This window comes from Vombatus ursinus, unplaced genomic scaffold (genome assembly GCF_900497805.2).
Source record: "Vombatus ursinus unplaced genomic scaffold, bare-nosed wombat genome assembly UNPS02006510.1, whole genome shotgun sequence".
Classification (NCBI taxonomy): Eukaryota; Metazoa; Chordata; class Mammalia; order Diprotodontia; family Vombatidae; genus Vombatus; species Vombatus ursinus.
The window spans coordinates 26715-32941 of NW_020946288.1; positions in this window are offsets into that span (position 1 = coordinate 26715).

A 6227-nucleotide genomic window follows, 5' to 3' on the forward strand; every position below is an offset into this window, starting at 1 on the left:
AATCTATAACTTTTTGGGCTATTCCTAGTTATAGCTCTGATCGTATAGAAAAGAGTTCTCAAGCCCTTTTGTCAATGACTCACATTTCCCTGGGATTAGCGTGCCAACAGGTTGCCTTTTCTTCAAGGACCTCCCAATTATAACGAGTTTATGTAGCACTTCCCCACCCCCCCCAAAACCCCAGGACATTAAACCTCTTATACAGGTAAGGAAAGTGAAGCTTAGTGTTTAAGCAACTCACCTAAGGTCATACAGCTTAGACATCCAAGTGGTGGAGCTAGATATCCAAGGTGCACAAGTCATCTGACTACCATTTAACAACATGGAGTCTTAGAGCAGTGACATACAAGTTCAAGGCTCTTTCCATTCAACCACACTGTCATAGGCTGGGCTATATTATACTCTACTGGAGGCAGCTGGTGGCTCAGTGGTTAGAGTGCAGTGCCTGGAGTCAGGAAGGTCCAAGTTTAAAGCTGACTTTAGACACTAGCTGTGTGACCCTGGGCAATCACTTAACACTGTCTGCCTCAGTTTCTTCTTCTGTAAACTGGGGATAGAGAAACTCTGAGGGTCTTCCTTTCCCTGACTGATTCTTTTGTGAAGGCAAAATAGACCATCTTTTACCTCATTTCTTACGTAGCCTTTAACTATCAAATGGGTGTTGTCTCAGACAAACAGATCTGGAAAAGACTTTTGCTTAAAAAGGCCAAGGTCTCCCACTGCATCCTGGGCCATCACCATTCATCCTGACCTACATCTTGCCATTAGACTCTGATGACTCTGAAAGAGAAAGTGAGGCCGATGCCTTTTCACCACCCTGCCTCACTTAAATCCAATTCACTTGCAAGTCAAGACATCACCCTCCTGATGTCATTAGTCCTCTTTGAGAATGAAAGATAAATAACAACAACAAATTGGGCATGATAATATCACCTACTTCCCAGGGTTGTTGTGAGGATCAAATGTACTGTGCTTAGCATAGTACCTGGTACTTAGTAGGTGTTTAGTAACTATTTATTCCCTCTTCTTCCCCCCACCATAGCTCTATTCCTTTTAAAGACAGGATTTGGCTCCTTTCTCCCAGCATCTCTTTTTTTCTAATTGTTCTCATCCATTAGGGTCTCTCTCACTAAACCTCTTTGTGTCCCTAAAAAGAATTAAAACAACAGAAATTATCATGACCAAGCTTGGCTCCAAAGATGAGATGTAAGGTATTTCCCATCCCTGCTTCGGAGAAGTGAAGGACAACAGGTGGAGAACCCTGTATGTGCATCAGTCTTTTTCAATAGATCAATTAGTTTTGCAGAATTATTTTCCCCCTCTATTTTTATTCTTAGATATAAGGGAGGGTTCTCTGGGAGAGAGGAGGAAGAAAAAAATTAGAAGATACAGGTGATATAAAAACAAAAGATATCAATAAAAATATTTTTTAATTTTTTAAAAAAGAGTTAAAGTAGCAAATAGTAATAGCTGCCATTCATAGCACCTACTGTGTTCCAGATACTATGCCAAGTGCTTTACAGATATTATCTCATTTGATCTTCACAATAACCTCAGGAGGTAGGTATAATCCCCATTTTATAGTTGAGGAAACTGAGGCAAGCAGAGTTGAAGTGACTTGCCCAAGGTCACACAGCTACTAAGTATCTGAGACTGGGTTTGGACTCAGGTCTTCCTGACTCCATACCCAATGTTCTATACACTGGACCAATAGTTGTCTTTTCCCATATTCCACTAGCTGAGAGGAGGAAAAAATTGCAACGAATCTTTTCTATTCTGATTTCATTTTTCACCTCAGGGTATTAAGTGACTGTTATGAGCTAGGCACCAGGGATAGAAATTTATATTCTATGTGTCTACGGAGCATTAACAATGCAAGACCAGCTTCAGTCGTGTCTGGCTCTCCTTCATGACCACGTTTGGGGTTTTCCTGGCAAAGACCAGTAAGTGTCTGAGGCCAGATTTGAACTCAGGAAGATGACTCTTCCTGACTCCAGGCCTGGCACTCTGTCCACTGTGCCACCTGGCTGCCCTTCTGTACAGACCATTCAGAATACCCAGATAATGACATTGAAACTCAGAGACATAGATCCAACACAGAAGGGATCCTAGAATCATCCTGGAACCAAAAATCAAAGCTGGAAGGGACCTTAGCAGACCATCTGGCCCAACCCTCTCCTTTTATGCATGAGAAAATGGAGGCTCACAAAGGGTGATTTGCCCAATGTCACACAGATAGCAGAGCCAGTAATTGAACCCAGGTCTTCTGACTATGAGCTTCTAGGTTGGCAAAGTTGATAGAACGCCAGGCTTGGAGTCTCAAGAAGGCTCACCTTCCTAAGTTCAAATCTAGCCTCAGACACTTACTAGCTGTGTTACTCTGTGGGAGTCACTTAACCCTCTTTGTCTCTGTTTCCTTATCTATAAAAATGAGCTGGAGAAGGAAATGTTAAACCATTCCATAATCTTTGCCAAGAAAACCCTAAATGGGGTCATGAAGAGTTGGACACAACTGAAAACAACAACTTAACTACAAGTCCAGTGTTTTGTCTACTCTATCATCCTGGTAGTGGTTCCATAATCTTTTTTCTTTTCTTTTTTTTTTTTTTTGGCTAGCAATGGGGTTAAATGACTTGCCTAGGGTCACACAGCTAGTAAGCATCAAATGTCTGAGGCCGGATTCGAACCTAGGTCCTCCCCACTCTAGGGTCAGCACTCCAGCCACTGCTCTATCCAGCTACCCAGTGGTTCCATAATCTTACCAAATAATTCTGAGAGTGATGGTGGTAGTATGTTAGCTATTGTGATTTAGGAAGAAATAGAGAACTAAAGAAAGACCAGAGAAAGCATTGGAAACAAGCAAATGAGCTATTGATCTTCAAGAAAAGATCTATGTGTCTGGAAATTTCCATTTGGTAATTCTGACATTGGTCCTTCAAAAATCAATGAAACGGATATTAAGAAAAACAAATGTATAACTGTTTAGAGGATAATGAAACCAGGGTTTCAATTCACATTGAAAGAAAAATTATGCCAAGTATAGTCTGTAATCATTTAGGCAGAATTATAAATGCTTTTATACTTGTGTATTGAGATGAAATGATATATAGACTGTCCCTAAAAATCTTCGTACAAGTTTTTCAAGCTATTACAGCTTAAAACCTGCACTAAGACTTTTTTCTTTTTTTTTGGCGAGACAATCAGGGTTAAGTGACTTGCCCAGGGTCACACAGCTAGTGTCTAGTCCTCCTGACTCCAGAACAAGTGCTCTATCCACTGCACCACCTAGCTGCCCTTGCACTAAGACTTTTGAGACACCTTGTATATAAACCAGTGTGGAAACCTTAAGGGATTTTATAAGGATGAGTCATTATTATTATCACTGATGTGATTCACGTTTCCTTAGTGAAAGAGCATGCATTTAAAGCTGGAAAAGACCTCAGAGGAGAACTAGACCAATCTCTTCACTTTACAGATAAGGAAACAGATTCAGAAATGAAGAGACTTAATCTAAGTCCCACATTTAATAGAGATAGGATTTGAACCCAGGGCTTCTGACTCCAAATCTTTCCCCTGTATCATGAGGTGTCCCCATAATATTCAGTGTCATAATGGTGTGTCTAGGACACAGTGACATAAGCTGAGCTGACAAAGCAGTAAGTCTGGGGTTTGCCATCCATGTACAGAAAGAAATGTCAGCTAGGACTGCTGAATCACTCGCCATCTCTGTATCACTCTTGGTCTGTGTTTTGTATTTATTGACAAGGCTAGGTGGTACAGTGAAGTGAATAGAGAGCACAGGACCTATAGTCAGGACAGACCTGAGTTCAAATCTGACCTCAGGTATTTACTAACTGTATGACCCTGGACAAGTTGCTTAACCTTTGCCTGCCTCAGTATCCTCATCTGTAAAATGGGGATGAGATAATATTTGTAAAGCACTACTTCTCTCTCTCTCTTTCTCTCTCTCTCCCCCCCACCCACTTCCCCTTTCCCATTTTTCTTGTTCTTTCTCTCTGCTACTCTCTCTCTTTCATTCTCAATCCCTCCCTCTCTCTCTCTCTCTCTCTCTCTCTCTCTCTCTCTCTCTCTCTCTCTCTCTCTCTCTCTCTCTCTCTCATTGACCTCATCATAGGTTCAACTATCATCCAGCTTACGTCTCTTCTGAACTACACCCTGACCTCAGCAATTGCCTGCTGGGTATCTCCAGCTGGTTTTTCCCCTAAATGCTTCTTTCAGTCCCTAACTTTCCTATTTCTGTTGAGGGTGCTCGCCAGCCTTCTTCCAGTCCCCCAGATTCACAAGCTCAGAGTCACCCTGTCCTCTGCCCTCCCCTTCGGCTCCAATCATTTCCCAAGGCTTGTGGTTTCTACCTCTGTAACATACTTCCCATCCATTCCTTTCTCTTTACTCACAAAGCCTCTATCCTAGTCCAGGACCTCATCAGCTCTTTCTTAGATTATTGGAGCAGCCTCCAAATTCGTCTCCTAGCTTCCAGTCTCTACCCTCTCCCATCAATCCTCCCCACAGCTATCAAATAGATATTCCTGAAGACAGGTCAGACCACATCACTTGTTACCCTATGGCTCCACTTACCTCTAGGGAAAAATACTTATTTCTGACATCTCAACAGATTCCTGCTTACCCTTTCAGGCTTTTGGTACATTACTCTCCTTTTGGCCCTCCGGACTAGCCTGCCTGTCACTGTTGCTGGTACCTCGGTCTCTCCTGGGGCCATTGTTCATTGCTTACTTGGAGACCCTCTCCTCTGTGTCTATTCTGATGTTTATGACATGCAGGACCTTCCACACGTCCCATCTCTGTGACCTTGCAAAGACCATCCTCCAGGTCTCCAATGTATCCTGTCAATTCCACTTTGAAAATTCCCTTAGATTCCTTCAAAACTAGCTCAATCATCACTTCCTTTATTAAATCTACCCTGATCCCCCCCAGTTGTTAGTATCCTATAAGACACTTTGTGCATATTTTGTATTAGATTTTCTATGTATTTATTGCCCCCCCCCAAGAGAATGTAAGCTTGCTGAAGGCAGGAACTATTTTATTTTTGCCTTTGAATCTCCAGCATTTGGTTTAGTAAACACTTACATGCTTATTGAATAAGAGTGAATCACAAATTATCTCACTGTTATTTTTATTTATTTTTTGGTGAGGCAATTGGGTTAAGTGACTTGCCCAGGGTCACACAGCTAGTGAGTGTTAGGCGTCTGAGGTCACATTTGAACTCAGGTTCTCCCGAATCCAGGGCCGGTGCTCTATCCACTGTGCTACCTAGCTGCCCTCAGATGCTTCCTAACTGCAGACTGTCTTCATATAATCCAATGTTGTAAGCATCAGCAGTCTTTGCCAAATACAGATATTTACAAATCTGAAATATGATTTCTTCCACCACCACTATAGGCATTAAACATGTACAAAGGAATTATTTTGCTAATGGGTATTGCAAAGAAATTGGGAAAGGGGCATGTCCTTTCCCACTGTCTAAAAATGGTGAAGAAATCTGAGGATACTCTTCCAAGTTCCCATAAGTAGAGCTACAGAACAATATAAAAGACATCTTCTGAGCTGGCACATATCTTTTCTGGCAGGACAAGTCCATCTAAGTCATCCAAGATAATCACCCTGGATGGGAAGGGGTAGGATTCTTCATTAAAAAAGTTAAAAAAATAAAAATAAAAGCCCTTTAGGGGCAGCTAGGTGGCACAGCGGATAGAGCAACGGCCCTGAAGTTAGGAGGACCTGAGTTCAAATCTGGCCTCAGACCAAACACTTGACACTTACTAGCTGTGTGACCCTGGGCAAGTCACTTAATCCCAATTGCCTTAAAAAAAAAAAGCCCTTTGTTTAGCTTTGGGTAAGAGAGAGAAAGAGGTTATGACAGTCTGAAACACTGGATCAAAATTTACAGTGGTGAGAAAGTAAGCACTTAATAAATATTTTCTTCCTTCCTTCCCTCTTTCCCTCTTCTTTTCCTCCATTCCTTCCTTCTATCTTCTGTTCTTTCTTTCCTTTCCTCTTCTCTTCCTCCCTCCCTTTTCCCCCTTTTCTTCCTTCTTCCCTTCCTTCCTCTCTCCCTTCTTTCCTTCCTTCCATTCTCCCTCCTTCTCCCTCCCTTCTTCTTTCTTTCTTTCCCCTCTACCTTTCTCCCTCCCCCTTCCTTTCCTTTCCTCCTCCTTCCTTCCTTCTTTCCTTTCCCCTTCCTTCCCCCC